A 25,400-nucleotide genomic window follows, 5' to 3' on the forward strand; every position below is an offset into this window, starting at 1 on the left:
TCTTTCACTCTTTGTCAAATAAATAAAGGAAATCTTAATACAAAAAAAAAGCTCTTTTAAAGTTTCTGTCTCTCTCCTTCTCCCTCTGCCTCCTATCTCTCTTAAAAAAAATGAAATCTTGACATTTCCAATGACTTGGGGAGAGCTAGAGAGAATTATGGTAAGTGAATTAAGTCAGTTAGAGATAAACAAATACCATATGATTTCACTCATGTGTGGAATTTAAGAAACAAAACAGATGAACATAAGGGTCAAAAAAAAAAAAAAAAAGAGGTAAACCAGAAAGTTGTTAACTAGGGAAGACAAACTAAGGGTTACTGGAAAAGAGGTGCAATGGTTTAAATGAGACCTGGGTATGGTATATAAGCAATGAATCACTTAATTCTACGCTTGAAACTAGTATTACACTGTATGTTTACTAAATGGAATTTAAATAAAAACTTGGGAAAAGGTTAATTAAACAAATTCAATTACTTAAATTAAATAATTAAATTATATGAAATCATATTAAATTATATTTATTTATATTTTATATTTTATATGAATTATATATTTATACTGTACAATATAAAAATTTATATATTTATAATTTATATATATTATATTATATAATTTAATTAATTAAATTAAATTAAGCTTTCAAACAGGAAACATTACCTAAGTTGAAAAGGTCAGTGACTATATATTAGTCTATATAGTAGTTTATATAACTATTATATAGTCTGTATAGTAGACTATATAGTAGTCTATATAGTAGTTTTCTCTCTCTGTCTCTCTCTCCCTCTCTTTCTCTCTCTCTATATAGAGAGAGTATTAATCAGTCTTCCCGGAGTTGAGGGGAATACCATATACTAAAATTTTAGGATTAACCAAAGATATACTTAAAACATACTAATATCTTTACAGTAATTTCAATATTAAATTAGAATAACTGAATATAAATAAATATTCAACTACATAAGTAAAATAAAAAATAATTTATGAAAAGCAAGATGCCCTGGAGTATAAAATAATAAAAACAGCAATTAATGTACAAGAGGGGAAATAGAGTATATCAGCAAATGAAAAATATGCTATTTTTTTCATATTTCTTTTATTTCCTTTTCAATATAGTAAAATCATATTTTAAAAAGTGAAGAGAGATCCCAAAATTGAGAATTTCTTCACAGTCCTGCAGCTGCATATGGAGGTTCTATGCTTGTCACCATGCCACAGAAAACATATATTGAGTTTCACTGGAAGTGCTATGGCTATCATTTGGATTACCAAGAGTAAAAGAAAGGAGGAGTGTGAAGTGGTTCATGAATATTCAAAGAAGGCAAATAAGACAATTAGTCTAAAACCTAAGTTCTACCATAAATAATGTTGTGTTGAAAAAATACAAATAAAAAAGATTATTAAGATGCATGAAAGAGAAACACCAAATGAAAGAATGATTAAAAGACTCCACATGAAGTAATATCTGCATATCTACTTGGACAGGGAGGAACAGTCCTGAGCTAATGTACTTTTCAAAATGATCAAACAAAAATGAAAAGAGAAAGTGAGAAAATGAAAGGTCCTTTTGCCCAAAGTTATTAAAAGTTATTCAAACAAGAAAGAGAAAGAAGGAAGTATGGAAGAAAATGGCTGCTTTATAAAGTCTATTTTGTTAGAGATGGCTTTATCCGAAAACCACCTAATTATGAAAGATCAGTTAAATGGGGAGAAGTCATGAACAGACATTTCTCCAAAGAAGACATTCAAATGGCCAAATGAGATACCACCTTACACCAGTTAGAATGGCAAAAATTAACAAAACGGGAAACAACAAATGTTGGTGAAGATGTGGAGAAAGGGAACCCCTCCTACACTGCTGTTGGGAATGAGAGCTGATGCAGCCACTCTGGAAAACAGTATAGAAGTTGCTCAAAAAATTGAAAATAGATCTACCCTACAACCTAGCAGTTGCACTACTGGATATTTACCCCAAAGATACAAATGAGGTGATCTGAAGGGACACTTGCACCCCAATGTTTATGGTGTTAATGTCCACAATAGCCAAACTATGGAAAGAGCCCAGATGTCCATTGACAGATGAAGTGATAAAGAAGATGCTGCCATCAAAAATGAAATCTTGGCATTTGCAATGATGCAAATCAACTAGAGGGTATTATGCTAAGCAAAATAAGTCAATAGGAGAAGGACAATTATCATATGATCTCACTGATATGTGGAATTTAAAAAACAAGGCAGAGGATCATAGGGGAAGAGAGGAAAAAATGAAATAAGAGGAAACCAGAGAGGGAGACAAACCATAAGAGACTCTTAATCTTGGAAAAAAACTGAAGTTTGCTTGGAAGGGGAGGGGGTTGGGGGTGGGGTGCTTGTGTGATGGACTTTGGATTTGGATGGACTTTGGATTGTTTTGTGGTGGCACTGAGTGTTATGTAAGACTGATGAGTCATAGACCTATATCCCTGAAACAATAATATATTATATGTTAATTTAAAAAAAAATCATACTTACCTGGCATGGTTGTTCTTAAGCTAAGTAGTTTGATACATATGAAGCACTTAGAATAATGCTTGGGAGTAAGTGTGTATCAAGTCAATGCAGAGCCTTTCTGAAAATTTAGGAATAAAAAAAAAAAAATTGGGGGGAAAATATAAGTTAGGCCAAGGGACTTACCTTTCAAAAAGTCCCCTGAAACACATTCTGAATTGCAGGCCACTTTTGCCTGCCCCAATACTTGGCATAAAAAATCGCTCAGAACACACTTGGGTGGCTTGGCTTGTTGAGTGTCTACCTTCGGCTTTGGTCATATTTCCATGGTCCTGGGATCCAGTCCTGCATCTGGCTATCTGATCAGTGAGGAGACTGCTTCTCCCTCTGCCTGTCACTCCCCCTACTTGTGCTCTCTGTCTTTGAAAAATAAATAAATAAAATCTTTAAAAAAAAACAAATAAAAAAAAATCCCTCATCCCTGTTGGGGTCAATTTCACATTAAAACCTGTTAAACCCCTAGGGCCTGCCTGGGCCTACTTAGTCATAGTGACTCCATGTTGCCTAGGTAGCCATTTTATTATTTAATAAATGCCTCAACAGTTATTGATATCAGTTCCAGGTAATTATTGCTAAAACACACACCTAAAACAAAGCCATTTTGTTGTTTAATAAATGCCTCAATAGTTATTAGTATCAGTTCCACATAACCATTACTAAAACACACAAGTAGGAGACATCCAATCAGCCAAAACCAGATATGTAGAGGTCTGTGGTTGCGCCCCATAAAACTAACCTGTAAGACCAAGGGGGAATCGCTCTCTTCGGAGGTGGCCCTGGCTGGTCAGTCTGACTTCTAATGTTTGGCATAGAATAAAGCTTTACATAACTTTCACTTTATCTCAGACTAGTTCCCCTGGCCTGTCAGTCTAACTTCTAACACTTGGCATAGAGTAAGGCTTTGCATAACTTTCACTTTGTCTCAGTCTCATTCCTTTGATAACGGACCCAACAATCCCCACTATATACAACTTAGGTTGTTATTACCAGAAGTACTGTCATTGAGGTAAATGTAAGTGAGTTGGACCTCGTGACACAAGAAAATAGAGTTATTTGGGGGAAATGTGCTCAGGTTACCCAAAAATCCAGAAAACAATGGATGCATAAATGCATTCTTGCTGCTTCGACAGAAGCTTCAGATAAGTAGCTCCTTATAGTTACTGAAAACTAAACACCAATCAGGAAAAGCACCATCTGTGATGGTTCTGAATACTACCAAGAGGCCTTACATATTGGCAGTCATCAAAAGAACTACTTATTCTACTATAATAAATAAATAAGTAAGTAAATAAATAAATAAATAAATAAAAGTGAATACTAAGCAAAGTAACTGTGAAATCAAGTGAAAAAAAGATGAACTTTTTTAAAAGAATAAATTAATGCTTTGTGCAAATATACCCTACTGTATGTGTTCTGAAAAATTTCAGGAAAATGAAAGTAGGCCAAACAACAGAGAACATGAATAAAGCAAATACCTAAGAATTTTTGTTAAAAATACAAGATTACTCTTAAATACATTTTTGATATATTTTTTCAATGTCCACAATAGCCAAACTATGGAAAGAACCTAGATGTTCATCAACAGATGAATGGATCAAGAAGATGTGGTATATATACATAATGGAATACTATGCAGCCATCAAAAGAAATGAAATCTTGCCATTTGCGACAACATGGATGGAACTAGAGCGTATCATGCTTAGCGAAATAAGTCAAGCAGAGAAAGACAACTATCATATGATCTCCCTGATATGAGGAAGTGGTGATGCAACATGGGGGCTTAAGTGGGTAGGAGAAGAATAAATGAAAGAAGATGGGATTGGGAGGGAGACAAACCATAAGTAACTCTTAATCTCACAAAACAAACTGAGGGTTGCTGGGGGGAGGGGGTTTGGGAGAAGAGGGTGGGATTATGGACATTGGGGAGGGTATGTGCTTTGGTGAGTGCTGCGAAGTGTGTAAACCTGGTGATTCACAGACCTGTACCCCTGGGGATAAAAATATATGTTTATAATAAATAAAAAATTTTAAAAAATATATATAGGACAAACAGAAAAAAAAATGGGAAAATGGGTTCTTTCATAGTTTTAAATCAAGCACTACATGTGGTGCATAAACAATAAAACTTGGAATGTTGAAAAAATAAAATTTAATTTAAAAAAGTTTTAAAAAAGCATATGCTTCAAATCATTTTAATTTTCTATATTGGAGAAATATTTCCAATTTTTTAAAAAGATTTAACTTATTTATTTGACAGAGATCACAAGTAAGCAGAGAGGCAAGCAGAGAGAAAGGAGGAAGCAGGCTCCCTGATGAGCAGAGAGCCCGAAGTGGGGCTTGATCTCAGGACACTGGGATCTTGATCTGAGCTGAAGGCAGAGGTTTTTACCCACTGAGCCACCCAGAGGCCCCTTAAGAACTATTTTAGTACTTTTTAAAAAAACTTTATTCCTAGTTTACAGTTTATTATCCCTACACATTTTCTAAAGGTTTTCATCAAATACATACTTAGAATATTAATGGCTATATCTTTGTATATTTTCTTTCTTAATCTAATAAGATAGAGGATTGTACTATATAATACTAATATTGTTGACACCCTAGTTTGCACTAGTTTACTGAGGCTTAGTTTAAGATCTTGGAATTCATAATTTAAGCTTATTCTGAAATTAACTCTTTTAAAAGCAATCATGGCAAAAATTTTATTGTTAGGGTAGGTTTATATAAAGCATTGGAAAGAGGTGCCTGGGTAGCTCAGTGATTTTAAAGCCTCTGCCTTCAGCTCAGATCAAGATCCTAGTGTCCTGGGATCCAGCCCCACATCGTTCTCTCTGCTCAGTGGGGATCCTGCTTCGCCCTATCTGTGCCTGCCTCTATGCCTACTTTTGATCTTTGTCTGTCAAATAAATAAATAAAGTCTATAAAAATATCATTTAATTTAGTGTGAATAAGAGGACATCCATAATTACTGTTATTATTTATTTAATTACTGTTATTATTTTATATACACTTAATTTGTTCATTAACTTTGGATTTTAGCTTAAGATGATTGATTGAGCATACACTTTCTCTAAAAGCCTTTATAATGATGAAATATAAAAAATCAAAAAATTGGTAACAGAACTTCTAACACTAAGAATAATAACATCAGTAGACTAGAAACAGACAGTGGAGACATTAAGGTACTGGGAAATCACTGTTTTAAAACACTGCCTTAAAATTTATATAGATTTTTAATAGATTCTATTAGTTCTGTTTCATTGGGGAAACCTGACTGACACACAATATTTACAGTAATAGAATGGAAAAGTCACTACACGAACAAATAAATAATGTACAAAAGCAGTACTAAGAAGTCCCAGAAAAAGAAAAGAATTTTATTTTTAAAATTAGCATATTGTAATGCAGATAACGGCATTTTTCCACAAGTAATAAGGATACATTTAAAGACACAAAGCTTGGGCCATTCAGAGGAAAAATATAACTTAATAAATAGAAACTGTATCTGAAGAAGACCACCCATTGAAATTACTAGACAAATTCTACCTAGTTATTACAAATATGCTCAAGGAATAATAAGAAACCATTAAAAAATGTGCCTTCAGCAAAGGAAACAGTTAATAAAACCAAAAGACAACTGACAGAATGGGAGAAGATATTTGCAAATGACATATCAGATAAAGGGCTAGTATTCAAAATCTATAAAGAGCTTAGCACACTCAATACCCAAAGAACAAATAATCCAATCAAGAAATGGGCAGAGGACATGAACAGCATTTCTGCAATGAAGACATCCAGATGGTCAACAGACACATGAAAAAATGCTCCACATCACTTGGCATCAGGGAAATAAATATCAAAACCACAATGAGATACCCCCTCACACCAGTCAGAATGGCTAAAATTAACAAGTCAGGAAATGACAGATGCTGGCTAGGATGTGGAGAAAGGGGAACCCTCCTACAATGTTGGTGGCAATGCAAGCTGGTGCAACCACTCTGGAAAACAGCATGGAGGTTCCTCAAAAAGTTGAAAATAGAGCTCCCTACGACCCAGCAATTGCACTAATTTGATATTTACCCTAAAGATACAAAGGTAGTGATCCAAAGGGGCACATGCACCCAAATGTTTATAGCATCAGTGTCCACAACAACCAAACTATGAAAAGAAACTAGATGTCCATTAACAGATGAATGGATAAAGCAGAAGTGATATATATATATATATATATATATATATATATATTCTTTTGATGGTTGCATAGTATTCCATTATATATATATATAATATTATATAATAAATATATAATATATATTATATATAATATATAATATATATATAATATATATAAATATATATTTATTATATAATATAATTTATATAATATAATTTATATATATATATATATATATAATTTATATATATATATATTTATATATATATATATATATATAATTTATATATATTAAATATATAATAAAATTATATTATTTATTATATAATATAATTTATATAATATAATTTATATATATTAAATATATATTATATATTATATAATATATATTATATAAATATATATATAAATATATATTTATTATATAATATAATATATATATATATAATGGAATACTATGCAACCATCAAAAGAAAATAAATCTTGCCATCTGTGATGATGTGGATGGAACTAGAGGGTATTATGCTTAACAAAATAAGTCAATCAGAGAAAGAGAACTATTATATGATCTCCCTGATATGAAGAAGTGGCGATGCAATATGGGGGGTTTGGGGGGTAAGGAAAGAATAAATAAAACAAGATGGGATCAGGAGGGAGAGAAACCATAAGACACAATCACACAAAACTAACTGAGGTTTGCTGGGGGGAGCAGGGTAGGGAGAGGGTGATGGGGTTATGGACCTTGGGGTGAGTATGTGCTATGGTGAGTGCTGTGAATTGTGTAAACCTGGAGATTCACAGACCTGTACACCTGGGGTTAATAATACATCATATGTTTATAAAAAAATAAAAAATATTTTAAAAACCTTTAAAAATGTGACAACAAAAAGACAATACTAATAGAAATTATATTAAATAAACTTAATATAGATTCAGGAGTTCAAATGTACAATAACCAAAATGAAGAAATTTACATATAGGATGTCAACAGGAGATGTGATCAGGCAGAAGAGCTAATGAACTTGAAGAGAGATAAAATGAGATTATCCCTCAAAGCAACAGAATTCACATTCTTCTCTAGTGCACATGGAACATTCTCCAGAACAGATCACATCAGGGTCATAAATCATGTCTCAACCAGTACCAAAGACTGGGATCATTCCCTGCATATTTTCAGACCACAATTCTCTGAAACCAGAACACAATCCCAAGAGTACTGGAGTTGGAAAGAACTCAAATATATGGAGGCTAAAGAGTATCCTACTAAAGAATGAATGGGTCAACCAGGAAATTAAAGAATAATTGAAAAAATTAATGAAAACAAATGATGATGAAAACACAACGGTTCAAAATCTGTGGGACACAGCAAAGGCAGTCCTGAGAGGAAAGTATATAGCAATACAAGCCTTCTTCAAGAAACAAGAAAGTTCTCGAGTACACAACCTAACCCTACACCTAAAGGAGCTGGGAATAGAACAGCAAAGAAAACCTAAACCCAGAAGGAGAAGAGAAATAATAATCAGAGCAGACATCAATTAAATAGAAACTATGAAAGCAACAAAACAGTAGAACAAATTAAAGAAACCAGGAGCTGGTTCTTTGAAAGAATTAATATGATTGATAAATCCCTCGCCAGACTTATAAAAAAGAAAAGAGAAAGGATCCAAATAAATAAAATCATGAAGGCAAGAGGAGAGATCACAACCAACACCAAAGAAATACAATTTTAAGAACATATTATGAACAAATATATGCCAGCAAATTTGACAATCTGGAAGAAATGGATGCATTCCTAGACATATATAAACTATCAAAACTGAACCAGGAAGAAACAGAAAACCTGAACAGACCCATAACCAGTAAGGAGATTGAAGCAGTCATCAAAAATCCCCCAACAGGAGGACAAGATGGCGGGGAAGTAGGAGGATGCGACTTTTCAACTTGTACCCCAAAGTGAGCTGATTACCTACCAAAGAACTCCAATCACCCATGAAATCAAACTGAGATCAGAATTATACACATCTGGATCACTACAGGGAGAGAAGACGCCAGTGGGCAGGTAAAGCGGAGTGGGAATAGAGGACTGATATTGGAAGATAAACAAAAGGGGGAGGGAGCCACCAGAGGCGACCAGTTGGAAAGTAGTACCCCAATACGAGCGAGAGTGCCCTGAGTCTGGGGACCAGCATTAACTTGGAGACTGGTTGAAAGCACTCCAAAAGAGCAAAGGATCTCGGAGGGAAATTGTGGGAATCGGGACTGCTAGGGAAAGGGGCTTAAGCCCCCAGTCCCAGGACAGTCTCCCCTGGCGCTGAGGCAGAGAGAGTGTGGCAGAGAAACCAGCTCTTGGTCCCTAAGCCGCCAGCGTGGCCAAGAACCCATGGGGTCCATTTCCTGTGAGGGGATGGGTGCCACGCTGAGCGGCAAAATGAGGGAGCCCTGCTATAGAGCCTGAGATACTCCCCTGAGAGAGTTATACCTCTCAGGTATAAGGCCCAGCTGGTGCCCTTTGATACATGCCATTGTTTCAAAACCTGCACCAAACTCTCCCCCCAGAGAGGTGCACGAAGGCCCAGCCTGGTGCTCTCAGGCCTGCGCCCCATTCTCAGAGCTTGAGACCATGCACGTGAACCTCAGCCTCCCCTGAAATTGGTGCGTGCAAGCGGGGCTTTCTTATACCCAGAAAGACCAGGCACTCGCAGCGCAGGCCAGTGGGAAAATCTCAGTGTGTGATTGCTGCTTGGAACCTCTCTGGTAGTCTGGAGCTCCCAGACAGACGCCACTGCCTTGGCTTTGGGTACAAGTAAAAGATCCTGCGTCCCCAGGGACCACGACTTAGAACCTGCTCTGCCAGCGGCCAAGGGGGAACTTTTTTAGGCTCTGCAGCCAGAATGAGGCTTCTCTCTGAGAGGGAGATCAGGGTGCAGTCTGTTTTCCTCTAAAACTATAAAAACCATCAAAAGCGGTCAAAGTGAGAAAAAAAAAAAGTGAAAAAACATAAAAACTGCCAGAGAACTAAAGCCTGGAAAAAAAAAAAAAAAAGTTTCCTGAGAGCCCACCCCCTAAAGGGGGGCGGGAGAACTTAAGTCAGGGAACATTACTGACTGAAAACCCACGTGGCAAGCCCCTCCCCACCCAAAAAAAAAAAAAAAAAAAAAAAAAAACAAGAAAGAAAGAAAAAGAGAGAGAGAAAAATAAAAAAGGAATACAAGAGAACAACCACTACTTCATAGGAAAACTTTTATTTTTCATTCATTCCCACTATTCTGGTTCATTTTTTTTTTTTTTTTTTTTTTTTTTTTAAAGATTTTATTTATTTATTTGACAGAGAGAGATCACAAGTAGGCAGAGAGGCAGGCAGAGAGAGAGAGAGGAGGAAGCAGGCTCCCTGCTGAGCAGAGAGCCCGATGCGGGACTCGATCCCAGGACCCTGAGATCATGACCTGAGCCGAAGGCAGCGGCTTAACCCACTGAGCCACCCAGGCGCCCTCATTTTTTTTTTTAATATAGGTAATTTTTTTAACCTAATAACCACCACAGCGAGCTGTCCAGTACATCAAATTCCATAATAACCTTCTAACCTGAACTTTTTGAAACATACACAAATGTTTTTCTTTTGCATTTCTATTTTTTGAATTTCTTCATTTTTTTTTAAATTTTAGTTTAGTCTAGATTATTCCTTTTTATTTTTATCTTCTAATATTCATATAGAGTTAAACTTCAAGTAATCTCCTTTCCCCAATCAATACTACCCCTATAGGTAAACTAATTTTTAAACCCCCTTTATCTTAGGAAAGTTGAGTCCTTTAACAAAGATATCAAGATACATCCAGGAAGAATCAAAACAACCTTTCTCGCAAACACTGAGAATTTATAACCACTCCCCCATCTTTTTCTTCCACCAGTGTTTCTCTGTTTTTGTGTTTGTCCTGATAGTACACAAATCTTACACTTGGGGTTCATTTTGACGTGGTTCTTCCTTTATTTGCATATATATATTTTTTCTCTTGCCATATACTTTTACCAGTCTTTCTGTTTGTCTGTTTTTGTTTGTTTACTTCATAAATCTTACCTTGGGGGCCCATTTGGGCTGAACCTTCTCTTTCATCTTCCCTTTCTTATCTGTCTCTCTCTCTTTCTTTTTTTTCTTCTTCTTTTTCTTTTTCTTTTCTTTTGTCTCTCGTTTGGGAGGGGAATCCTAATTGCTCAGAAGTGTTCCAGGGTGCACCTTGACTGCACCACGGATAATACATCCAGCTACATCTGTTCAGTCATCTCCCACCAAAATGACTAGAAGAAGGAATGCCCAACAGAAGAAAAATACAGAGTATGGACCTTCTGCAACAGAGCTAAGGGCTATCAACATAGACAGTATGTCGGAAAGAGAATTCAGGCTAACAATTACCCAGGCAATAGCTAGGTTGGAGAAAGCCATGGATAACCAAACAGAATTGATTAGGGCCGAGCTAAAAGCGACCAGACAGGATGTTCACAATGTTAGGGCAGGGCTTAGAGCTACCAGGGAGGAGGTTCACAATGTGCTCAATGAGTTCCAATCTAATCTAAACTCTCTCAAAGCTAGGGTAACTGAGACAGAAGATGGAATTAGTGATCTGGAGGACAAACAGATAGAGAGAAAGAATCAGGAGGAAGCCTGGAACAAACAGCTTAGAAACCACAAAAACAGAATCAGGGAAATAAATGATGCCATGAAGCATTCCAATGTCAGAATTATTGGAATCCCAGAAGGGGAGGAGAAAGAAAGAAGTCTAGAAGATACTGGAACAAGTCCTTCATGAAAATTTTCCCAATCTTGAGAATGGAACCAAGGTTCATGTAATAGAGGCTGAACGGTCTCCACCCAAGATTATACATTCCAAAAAAACATCACAACACCTGATAGTCAAATTGAGGAATTATAATTGTAGGTATAATCTCTTGAAAGCCGCTAGAGCAAAGAGGCTCCTTACGTACAGAGGAAAGCCCATCAGAATAACATCAGACCTGTCCACAGAGACCTGGCAAGCCAGAAAAGGCTGGCAAGATATATTCAGGGCACTAAATGAGAATACATGCAGCCAAGAATACTTTATCCAGCAAGAATGACATTCAAAAATGGATGGAGAGATAAAGAGTTTCCAAGACCAGCAAGGCTTAAAAGACTATGCAACCACCAAGCTGACACTGCAGGAAATATTAAGGGGGGTTCTATAAAAGAGAAAAGTCCTAAGAATAGCATTGAACAGAAATATAGAGACAATCTACAGAAAGAAAGACTTCAAAGGTAAAACGATGTCAATAAAAACGTATCTATCAATAATCACTCTCAATGTGAATGGCCTAAATACACCCATAAAGCGGCTCAGGGTTGGACTGGATAAAACGACAGGACCCATTCATATGTTGTCTACAAGAGACCCATTTTGAACCTAAAGATACACCCAGATTGAAAGTGAAAGGATGGAGAAGCATTTTTCATGCCAATGGGCCTCAAAAGAAGGCTGGGGTAGCAATTCTCAAATCAGATAAATTAGATTTTAAACTAAAGACTGCAGTCAGAGATAGAGAAGGGCACTACTTCATTCTTGAAGGGACTATCCACCTAGATGATCTAACAATTGGAAATATCTATGCCCCCTGTATGGGAGCAGCCAACTACAAAAGACAACTGTTAATCAAGATAAAGAGTCATACTGATATGACTAAATTAATAGTAGGAGATCTTACCAAAACTCTTTCAGAAATAGACAGATCATCAAAGCAGAAAATCAATAAAGAAACAAGAGCATTGAATGACACATTGGACCAGATGGACCTCATAGATATATACAGAATATGCCACCCTAAAACAACAGAATACTCATTCATCTCAAGTGCACATGGAACCTTCTCCAGAACAGACCACATACTGGGTCACAAATCAGGACTCAACGGATACTAAAAGACTGAGATTATTCCCTGCATATTCTCAGATCACAATGCTTTGAAAGTGGAGCTTAATCACAAGGAAAAGCTCAGAAGGAACTCAAATACCTGGAAACTAAAGGCCACCTAGCTTAAGAAAGCTTGGATCAACCAGTAGATCAAAGAAGAACTGAATCAATTCATGGAAACCAATGAGAATAAAGACACTTCTGTCCAAAACCTATGGGATATAGCAAAGACGATCCAAAGAGGAAATACATAGCCATCCAAGCCTCCCTCAAAAAAATTGAAAAATCCACAGTTTGTTTTGTGAGATTAAGAGTCACTTATGGTTTGTCTCCCTCCCAATCCCATCTTGTTTCATTGATTCTTCTCCTACCCACTTAAGCCCCCATGTTGCATCACCACTTCCTCATATCAGGGAGTTGCTGGGGGGAGGGGGTTTGGGAGAAGGGGGTGGGATTATGGTCATTGGGGAGGGTATGTGCTTTGGTGAGTGCTGTGAAGTGTGTAAACCTGGTGATTCACAGACCTGTAACCTGGGGATAAAAATATATGTTTATAAAAAATAAAAAATTAATTAATTAAAAAAAATTGAAAAATCCAAAACACTGCAGCTTTCTCTACACCTTAAAGAATTGGAGAATCAACAACATATCAAACCAACTCCACACAAAAGAAGGGAAATCATCAAGATTAGACCTTAGATCAATGAGGTAGAAACCAAAGATACAGTAGAACGTATCAATGAAACTAGAAGTTGTTTTTTTGAAAGAATCAATAAGACCAGGTGGTGGGCATTATAGAGGGCACGGATTGCATGGAGCACTGGGTGTGGTGAAAAAATAATGATACTGTTATACTGAAAATAAATAAATGAAAAAAAAAAGAATCAATAAGATCGATAAGCCACTGACCACAGTATTCCAAAAGAAAAAAGAGAAAGCCCAAATTCATAAAATTATAAATGAAAAGGGAGAGATCACAACGAACACCAAGGAAGTAGGAACAATTATCAGAAGTTATTATCAACAGTTACATGCCAATAACCTTAGCAACCTAGATGAAATGGATGCATTCCTGGAAAACTATAAACTCCCAAAATTGAACCAGGAAGAAATCGACAACCTGAATAGACTGATATCTAGTAACGAGATTGAAGCAGTGATCAAAAACCTCCCAAAAAACAGGAGCCCAGACCTGACGGATTCCCTGGGGAATTCTACCAAACTTTCAAAGAAGAAATAAAACCTATTCTCCTGAAGATGTTTCAAAAGATTGAAGCATAAGGAAAACTTCCAGACTCTTTCTATGAAGCCATCATTACCCTGATCCCCAAACCAGGCAAAGACCCCAACAAAAAGGAGAAATCCATACCAATATCACTGATGAATATGGATACTAGAGTCTCAACAAGATCCTAGCAAACAGGATCCAAGAGCACATTAAAAATATTATTCACCATGACCAGGTGGGATTCATCCTTGGGCTACAAGGATGGTTCAACATTCGCAAATCAATCAATGTGATAGAACGAATTAATATGAGAAGAGAGAAGAACCACATAGTCCTCTCAATGGATGCAGAAAAAGCATTTGACAAAATCCAGCATCCATTTCTGATTAAAACGCTTCAAAGTATAGGGATAAAGGGAACATTCCTGAACCTCATCAAATCTATCTATGAAAGACCCACAGCAAATATCATCCTCAATGGGAAAAAGCTTGCAGCCTTCCTGTTGAGATCAGGAACAAGACAAGGATGCTCAATTTCACCACTCTTGTTCAACCTAGTATTAGAAGCCCTAGCAACAGCAATCAGACAACAAAGAGAAATAAAAGGTATCCAAATTGGCAATGAAGAAGTCAAACTCTCTCTATTCGCAGATGACATGATTCTTTATATGGAAAACCCAAAATATTCTACCCCCAAACTACTAGAACTCATACAGCAATTCAGCAACGTGGCAGGATATAAAAATCAGTTTTCAGAAATCAGTGGCTTTCTTATACACTAAAAATGAAAATACAGAAAGGGATATTAGAGAATCAATGCCATTTACTATAGCACCAAGAACCATAAGATACCTGGGAATAAACCTGACCAAAGAGGTAAAGGATCTGTACTTGAGGAACTACAGAACACTCATGAAAGAAATTGAAGAAGACACAAAAAGATGGAAGACCATTCCATGCTCTTAGATTGTAAGAATAAACATTGTTAAAATGCCTATACTGCCTAGAGCAATCTATACTTTTAATGCCATTCCTATCAATTTTCCACCATTATTCTTCAAAGAGCTGGAGCAAATAATCCAGAAATTTGTATGATTTAGAAGAGACCCCGAATCGCTAAGGAAATGTTGAAAAACAAAAATAAAACTGGGGGCATCACGTTACCTGATTTCAAGCTTTATCACAAAGCTGTGGTCACCAAGACAGCATGGTACTGGCATAAAAACAGAAACATAGACCAGTGGAACAGAGTAGAGAGCCCAGATATGGACCCTCAACTCTATGGTCAATTAATCTTTGACAAAACACAAAAAATATCCAGTGGAATAAAGACAGTCTCTTCAATAATTGGTACTGGGAAAACTGGACAGCTATATGTAGAAGAATGAAACTTGACCATTCTCTTACACTGTACACAAATGTAAACTCAAAATGGATAAAAGACCTCAATTTGAGACATTAATCCATCAGAATCCTAGTGGAGAACATAGGCAGTAATCTCTTTGATATCAGCCACAGCAACTTACTTCAAGACATGTCTCCAAAGGCAAAGGAAACAAAAGTGAAAATACACTTTTGGGACTTCATCAAAATCAAAAGTTTCTGCACAGCAAAGGAAACAGTTAAAAAAAACAAAGAGGCAACCCACGGAATGAGTGAAGATATTTGCAAATGACAGTACAGACAAAAGGTTGATATCCAGGATATATAATAAACTCCTCAAACTCACACACATAATAGACAATCATATAAAAAAAAATGGGCAGAAGACATGAACAGATATTTCTCCAATGAAGACATACAAATGGCTATCAGACACATGAAAAAATGTTCATCATCACTAGCCCTCAGGGAGATTCAAATTAAAACCACATTGAGATATCACTTTACACCAGTTAGATAGACCAAAATTAAGACAGGAGACAGCATGTGTTGGAGGGGATGTGGAAAAAGGGGAACCCTCTTGCACTGTTGGTGGGACTGCATGTTGTTGCAGCCTCTTTGGAGAACAGTGTGGAGATTCCTGAAGAAATTAAAAATAGAACTTCCCTATGACCCTGCAATTGCACTCCTGGGTATTCACCCCAAAGATACAGATGTCGTGAAAAGAAGGGCCATCTGTACCCCAGTGTTTATAGCAGCAATGGCCACGGTTGCCAAACTATGGAAAGAACCAAGATGCCCTTCAATAGACGAATGGATAAGGAAGTTGTGGTCCATATACACTATGCAGTATTATGCCTCCATCAGAAAGGATGAATACCCAACTTTTGTAGCAACATGGATGGGACTGGAAGAGATTATGCTGAGTGAAATAAGTCAAGCAGAGAGAGTCAATTATTATATGGTTTCACTTATTTGTGGAGCATAACAAATAGCATGGAGGACATGAGGAGTTAGAGAGGAGAGTATGGTAGGGGAGGTGTCTGAGGGCTAGTGATGAACATTTCTGGAGAGTTTCTTAGGGGAGGTGAATCATGAGAGACTATGGACTCTGAAAAATAATCTGAGGGGTTTGAAGTGGTGGGGGGGGGTGGGAGGTTGGGGTACCAGGTGGTGGGTATTATTGAGGGCACTAATTGCATGGAGCACTGGGTGTGGTGAAAAAATAATGAATACTGTTATGCTAAAAATAAATAAATTTAATTTAAAAAAGAAGAAATAAACAAAACAAAACAAAAAATCCCCCAACAAATGAGAATCCAGGGCCAGACAGCTTCCCAGGGGAATTCTACAAAACATTTAAAGAAGAATTAATTCCTCTTCTCCTGAAACTGTTCCAGAATATAGAAATGGAAGGAAAACTTCCAAACTCATTTTTTGAGGCCAGCATTACCTTGTTCCCCAAACCAGACAAGGATCCCATTTAAAAAAAAAAAAAAAAAAGAAAGAAAGAAAAAGAAAAGAAAAAAAGAAAAAAGAAAAAATAATTACAGACCAATATCCTTGATGAACACAGATGCGAAAATTCTCACCAAAATACTAGCCAATAGGATCCAACAGTACATTAAAGATTATTCACCATTCCAGGGCTGCATAGTTGGTTCAACATCCACAAACCAATCAATGTGATAAATTATTAAAAGAATGAACAAGAGCCATATGACAGTCTCAATAGATGCTGAAAAGGCATTTGACAAGGTACAGCATCCTTTCTTGATAAAAGCTTTTCAAAATGCAGCGATAAAGGGTACATAACTCAATACCATCAAAGCCATCTATGAAAAAACCCACAGAGAATATCTTTCTCAATGGAGTAAAACTGAAAGCTTTTCCGCTAAGTTCAGGAACATGGCAGGAATGTCCATTAGCTTCACCGCTATTCAACATAGTACTAGAAATCCTAGCCTCAGCAAACAGAAAACAAAAAGAAATTCAAGGCATCCAAATTGTCAAAGAAGAAAAAGTATCACTTTTTGCAGATGATATGATAATTTATGTGGAAAACCCAAAAGACTCCACTCCAAATATGCTAGAACTTGTACAGGAATTCAGTAAAGTGTCAGGATATAAAATCAGTGTACAGAAATCAGTTCCATTTCTATACACCAACAAGATAGAAGAAAGAGAATTTAAGGAATCAATCCCATTTACAATTGCACCTAAAACCATAAGATACCTAGGAATAAACCTAACTGAAGAGTCAAAGAATCTATACTCAGAAAACTATAAAGTCCTCATGAATGAAATCGAGGAGGACACAAAAAAAATGGAAAAATTTTCCATGCTCATGGATTGGAAGAACAAATATTGTGAAAATGTCTGTGCTACCTAAAACAATCTACACATTTAATGCAATCCTTATCAAAATCCCATCCATTTTTGTCAAAGAAATGGAACACATAAGCTTAAAATTTATACGGAACCAGAAAAGACCTTGAATAGCCAAAGGAATATTGAAAAAGAAAGCCAAAGTTGGTGGCATCACAATTCCAGACTTTACGCTCTATTACAAAGCTGTCATCATCAAGACAGAATGGTACTGGCACAAAACTGACACATAGATCAATGGAACAGAATAGAGAGCCTAGAAATAGACCCGCAACCTATGGTCAACTAATCTTGGACAAAACAGGAAAGAATGTCCAATGGAAAAGAGACAGTGTCTTCAAGAAATTGTGTTGGGAAAATTGGACAGCAACATGCAGAATAATGAAACTGGAACATTTCTTTATGCCACACACGAAAATAGACTCAAAATGGATAAAGGACTTCAATGTGAGAATGGAATCCATCAAAATCCTTGAGGAGAACACAGGCAGCAACCTCTTCAATCTCAGCCTCAGCAACTTAATCCTAGGAACATCACCAAAGGTAAGGGAAGCAAGGGCAAAAATGAACTATTGGGACTTCATCAAGATCAAAAGCTTTTGCACAGCAAAGGAAACAGTTCACAAAACCGAAAGACAACTGACAGAATGGGAAAAGATATTTGCAAAGGTCTTATCAGATAAAGGGCTAGTATCCAAAATCTCTTAACTTACCAATCTCAACACCCAAAGAACAAATAATCTAATCAATAAATAGGCAGAGAACATGAACAGACATTTCTGCAAAGAATTCCAGATGACCAACAGACACATGAAAAAGTGCTCCACACCACTCGGCATCAGGGAAATACAAATCAAATCTACAATGAGATACCACCTCACACCACTCAGAATGGCTAAGATTAACATGTCAGGAAGTGACAGATGTAGGTGAGGATGCAGAGAAAGGAGAAAGAACCCTTCTACACTTTTGGTGACAATGCAAGCTGGTGCAGTCACTATGCAAGACAGCATGGAGGTTCTTCAAAAAACTGAAAATAGAGCTACCCTACAACTCAATCACACTACTGGGTATTTACCCTAATGATACAAATGTAGTGATCTGAAAGGACACGTGCATCTGAATGTTTATAGCAGCAAGGTCTGTAATAGCCAAACTCCGGAAAGAATCTAGATATCCATCAATAGATGAATGGATAAAGAAGATGTGGTATAGGGATGCCTGGGTGGCTCTGTTGGTTAAGCAGCTGCCTTCGGCTCGGGTCATGATCCCAGCATCCTTGGATCGAGTCCCTCAGCGGGGAGCCTGCTTCTCCCTCTGCCTCTGCTGCTTCTCTGCCTGCCTGTGCTCGCTCTCTCCCTCTCTCTGATAAATAAATAAAATTAAAAAAAAAAAGAAGATGTGGTATATATCTAAAATGGAATGCTATGCAGCCATCAAAAGAAATAAAATCCTGCCATTTGTGACTATATGGATGGAGCTAGAGCATATTATGCTGAGTAAAATAAGTCAATCACAGAAAGACAATTATCATATGATCTTCCTGATATGAGAAACTTGAGGTGCAAAGTCGGGGATTTTGAGGGTAGGGAAGGAAAAAATGAAACAAGATTGGATTGGGAGGGAGACAAACCATAAGAGACTCTTAATCTTATAAAACAAACTTAGGGTTGCCAGGGGGAGGGGGGTATGGAGATGGTGGTTGGGTTATGGACATTAGGGAGGGTATGTGCTATGGTGATTACTGTGAGGTTTGTCAGTCTGATAATTCACGGACCTATACCTCTGGGGCAAATAATACATTAAACATTAAAAAATAATAATTAAAAAATGAGATTATCCAGTCTAAGGAACAGAGAGAACAAAGACTAAGAAAATAAACAGAGCTTAAAGATATTTGTGGGATACCATCAAACCTACACCAACATGCACATAATGGGAGCTGTTGACAGAGAAAATAAGATTAAATGGCATACAAGGACTATTTTTTTAAAAATGACTAAAAACTTCCCATATTTTATAAAATATATGAATCCATACATTTAAGAAACTCAAAACAATCTTCAATAAGATAAATACAAAGAGATACACCCATTATAATGAAACTGTTGAAAGACAAAGACAATGGAAAGAATTCTGGAATCAGCAAGAAAGAAGAGACTCATTATATACCAGTGATCCTCAATAAAATTAGCAACCAATTTCTCTTTGAGAAAAATCAAAAACAAGAAGGCCAGAATTCAGTGGAATGAGATTTTTTCAATCTTTGAAATGAAAACAAGCAAACAAAAACACATGAAAATATCTGCCAACCAAGAAGTCTAGATAGGGAGAAAGTAATCTTTAAAAATTAATAAAAAATTATGACATTCCTAGATAAACAATAGCTAAAGGAATTTGTCTGTAGTAGTAGATCTTCCCTACAAGAAATCCTAAATGGAATTTATCAGGCTGAAATGAAAGGAGACTGGACAGTAACTGAAAGCCAATAGGAAATAGGAACTATGGTAGAGGTAAATTCACAGGTAAATATAAAAGCCAATGTTACTGGATCTTTATTTTGTAACACCACTATTTTTTCCCTTATATGATTTAAAATAGAAATTCCTTCAAAGAATTATTATAAATCTGTATTACTAGAAATACCCTGTATAAAAATGTAATCTGGGGCGCCTGGGTGGCTCAGTGCATTAAGCCGCTGCCTTCGGCTTGGGTCATGATCTCGGGGTCCTGGGATGGAGTCCCGCATCAGGCTCTCTGCTCAGCGGGGAGTCTGCTTCCTCCTCTCTCTGTCTGCCTGCCTCTCTGCCTACTTGTGATCTCTCTCTGTCAAATAAATAAATAAAATCTTAAAAAAACAAAGGTAATCTGTGGCTGCTATACCATGAAGAGGGAGGAATGGTATATAGAGTTTTGATACTATTGTGGCTAATTTGACATTAATACAAACTGGATTCCTATAAATTAAAGACCTAGATATCATAGACATCATAGGGAAAGAAAAATATATACTAATATCCCATGTTTGTAAATACAAATATTACCAACAAAATAAAAGTAGTTAAATCTATAACCATATTAAAAGAAAGACACTCCATGACTGATAAGATTATCCCAAGAATGTAAGAATGTATTAACATATAAAAATAATTGTTGTACATCACATTGAAAGTAATGAAAAACAACATATGACTCTTTCAGTTGATGTATAAAAAGCATTTGACAAAAATCTTACATATTTTATTGTAAACACTCAACAAACTAAAAATAGCAGGGTACTTGATCTACATGATGGCATACATTTATGAACTTCCCACAGCTAAAAACATATTCAATGAAAAAATACTGAAAACTTACCCCCTAATATCAGAAGCTAAAAAAGTACCAATTTTTGCCATTTTATTCAACATTTTACTGGAATTTCTAGTCAGAAAACTTAGTAAAGAAAAAGAAATACAGAAGAAGTAAAACTACCTATATTCATAGATGGCAGGAATTTACATATGGAAAATCCTAAAGAACCCACGCCAAATTAAAACTAAATAAATGAAAACAACTATTGAGCTAATTAAAAAACTCAGCAAAGTTACAGATTACAAGATTAACTCACAAAATTTTGTCGTGTTTTTATTTAAAAGCCATGAAGAATCTAAAGAAGGTGTTAAACAATTTGACTTACAATAACAACAAAAATAATAAAATGCTTAAAAATAAATATAACAATATAGAAATGGAAGCTCTATATAAGAGTAAAATATTAAAGCTGAAAAACACAAACTTAAGTGATCCACTTCACTGGACAAACAAACTATCCAAACTAATGCAGAAACAACAACAACAATAACAACAACAACAACATTAATAAATGAACAAAGCTTTAGCAAATGGTGGCACAATACCAAGCAATCTGATACACATGGAATTGTGGTTCCAAAAGGAAGGAGAATGATGATGATAATGATAATAATAACAATAATTTGTTTAAAACACATGTAAAAGTAAAATGAATAAAAAATAACATAAAGGATGTGTTAGAATATTATAAATTAAGAAGTATATGCAATGTCAGAGTATACATTGTGATAAGTTCAAGATTACTGCAAAGTCTAAAACAGTAAGTGATGAGATTTAAAAAATGAACAAGTACAGGGGCCTGGGTGGCTCAGTCAGTTAAGCATCTGCTTTCAGTTCAAGTCATAATCTGAGGGGCCTGGGATCAGCCCTATTTTGGGCTTCCTACTCAGTGGGGAGTCTGCTTCTCCCACTGTCTTTTCCCCAGCTTGTGATCTCTCTCTCATGTAAATCAATAAAATCTTTTAAAAACTGAACCAAGGGGTGTCTGGGTGGCTCAGTGGGTTAAAACCTCTGCCTTTGGCTCAGGTCATGGTCCCAGGGTCCTGGGATTGAGCCCCACACTGGGCTCTCTGTTCAGCAGGGAACCTGCTTCCCACCCCCACCTGCCTCTCTAGTACTTGTGATCTCTGTCTGTCAAATAAATAAAATAAAATCTTTTTAAACAATTTAAAAAAAACCTGAACCAATTGAAGATTTAAATTTAAATTAAATCCTAAAAACACTCACAGAAGAAACAGAAAATTTTTAAAAAAACAATAAAATTAAATGCAGTCAGAAGTAAAACAAATAAGACAGTAGACTTAAAAACCAATATTTTTATTTTTAAATTATGCTGTTAATGCAAATGGTCCATAAATATATAGTCCTAAGTATTTGTTGTTTACAAAGAATTCACTTTAATTTTAAAGGCAAAGATTCCTTAAAAATAAAAAGATGAAAAGTATATAGCATGGAAATATTAATCTACTAATTACAAGAAAGCAGAAATGTCCATATGAATTAGATTTCAGTATAAAGGATATTATCAGGGACAAAGAGAAATATTTCATAGTGATAAAGGGAATAACTCATAAATAAGATATTTTTAAAAAACTAAAAAACCAAAAAATAATTTACTTAATAATAGAGTTGAAAACTAACACAAAGTTGATAGAGCTTAAAGGAGAAATGGACAAGTCCAAATTTATATTTAGAGATGTCAATATTACTTTCAGAGTAAATGACAGAATAAATGGACAGAAATGTAATTACTACATAGATGAATTGTATAACACTATTAAATGATATGACCTAATTCACATTTATGGAACTCCCTCACCCAAAATATCAAAATCAACATTCATTCTAAGTGTATATGGAACATTGACCAAGATAGACCAGCTACACCATAATCCTATAGTAGGATTTAAAGTATAGAGCAAATATTCTCTGATCACAATGAAATTTAATTAGAAATTAGTAAGGAAAAATTATCTAGAAGATCCCCAAACATTTGGAAATTGTGCAACATGATTCTAAATAGCCATGGATCCATAGAAATATCAAAAGGAAATAGGAAATATTTTGAAGTGAATAACGGAAACCATACACCAACATATCTGGGATACAGCTAAAGCAGGGCTTAAAGGTTAGCTTTAAATTCCTATATTAGAAAAGAAGTGTTTAAAACTGATGATCTAGGTCTCTAACTTAAACTAGAGAGTGGATAGTAAATTTAACACAAAGTAAGTAGATGGAAAGAGACAAATATTAAAGTGGAACTTAATAAAATAGAAAATAAAGAAATGATAGAAAACACTGATGGAACCAAAAACTAATTGTTTGAAAACAGTAATAATAAAATGTATGAATTTATTTCTAAACTGATCAATAACAAATAGATATAAATATAAGATAGATATGATATGTAAATATATAAGTAGATAGGTGGTATATGGATGATAGTAGATACATAGTGAGTAAGAACAGAACTTTACCAAGTACCACTCTCAGGAATAAAGGGGTGAAATGTCTATAAATCCTCCACCTACTAAAAGGATAATGACACCATTATGAACAAATATAAGACAATAAATATAATGATTTACATGTAATAAAAAATGCTTTGGAAAAATACAACTGTCAAATTTACTTTATATGAAAAAAAAAAACCTGAGTATCCTTATGTATTAAAGACATTAAATGTTATTAAAAACTTCCAAATTAAGAAAACTCCAGACCCAAGTGACCTCACTGGTAACTTCCATCAGACATTTAAAATTACCATAATACTAATATTACATAAACTTTTTCAGAAAAGAGTGGAAGAGTGAACATTTCTTAACAATTTGAGAAGAAAAAATTGTCCTTACATAAAAATCAGACAAACAAATAAGAGAATGAAAACTATGGACAAATATCTTTCATGAAGATAAGTGTAAAATCCCTTCCTAAATTATTAGTTAGTTGACTACAAAATTATTTTAAAAAATAATATATTCCAAACTAAGTTTGGTGAAATGCCAAAAGAAAAATATAATTTACCATATTAATAACATCATGAGGTGAAATGATACGTTTTTTTTACTCAAATAATGTTCAAAGAAGCATTTGGAAAAATTCAACATCTAATCATAATAAACTAAAACAAACTAAGTCAAAACTTTGAACACACAGAAGTTTTCTCAGTGTGCTGATGAGATTAGAAAGGACATCTAGGAAATCCTATGCAGGATTTCAAAATCAATGGTAAAGACTGAATGCTTTTCCTCTAAGATCAGGAACAAGACTGTCTGCTCTTAACAATTTATATTCAGCATTTTACTGAAGGTCATTCTAATGCAATAAAGCAAAACAAAGATCATTTTGATAGAAAAAAAAGTAAAATTGTGTTAAGAAATGATATAATCATGTACACAGAACATCTTAAGAAGTCTACAATAATCTACAAGAACAATTAAGCACATTTACAAGGACTCAAGATACACAGCCAATATCAATTTTACTTACAAATACTAGAAACAAAATTTAGACAACCCAAAATGGTCATATACAATCGAATTAAAGTTATAAGAAAATACCAGAAAATGTTTTTAAAATATGTTGAATTGTATGACAAAGCCACATGACATTGATTATAGAAATTAAAAAATGAAAACTTGAACCATTATCATCAATTGGAAGACTCAATATTGAAAAAAAGGAAGACTCAATGTTGATCAAATATCATTTTTCCTAAATTGATTTATTGGTTTAATGCATTCTTAATTAAAACCCCAGCAGAGTATTTCTGTAGAAATTTGTAAGCAGATTCTAAAAGTTATATACAAATAGTTTAAAATTAAAATAGCAAATAAGTTTTTGAAAATAAGTCTAATATATGAACCATGTGCTTTTAAGATTTACTCTAAAGTACAGCTATCAAAAAGTGTGTAATTGGAGGGGTGCCTGGGTGGCTCAGTGGGTTAAGCCTCTGCCGTCAGCTTAGGTCATGATCTCAGGGTCCTGAGATCAAGCCCCAAGTCAGTCTCCCCTTCCTGTGTTGGGTTTCCTGCTTGGCGGGAAGCCTGCTTCCCCCACTCTTTCTGCCTACCTCTCTGCATACTTGTGATCTCTCTTTTTGTCAAATAAATAAAATCTTTTTTTTTTTTGAAGTGTGTAATTGTAGTAGAACAGGCATATGTATAAATGGGACAGAAAGGAGAGTACAGAAATAGATTTACACATATATTGTTATTTGTTTCCTAATAACAATACTGAGATATTTCAATGAAAAAAATATATAATATTTTCAGCAAGCTGTCAAGGAGCAACTACATAGCTATAAGGGAGAAAAAAGGCAACTTTTATCATTTCCTCATGTATATACAAATATTGATTCATGATGAAACATAGAACTAAAAGTAAAAATGAAAAAC

The 25,400-nt window shown here is 35.2% G+C and overlaps 1 pseudogene; it reads left to right on the forward strand.

The window, feature by feature from the left end:
- Positions 1-1,206: 1,206 nt before the first annotated feature.
- LOC131821063 (ribosome biogenesis protein NSA2 homolog) lies at positions 1,207-3,701 on the forward strand (annotated as a pseudogene).
- Positions 3,702-25,400: the final 21,699 nt, after the last annotated feature.

This window comes from Mustela lutreola, chromosome X, assembly GCF_030435805.1.
Source record: "Mustela lutreola isolate mMusLut2 chromosome X, mMusLut2.pri, whole genome shotgun sequence".
NCBI lineage: Eukaryota > Metazoa > Chordata > Mammalia > Carnivora > Mustelidae > Mustela > Mustela lutreola.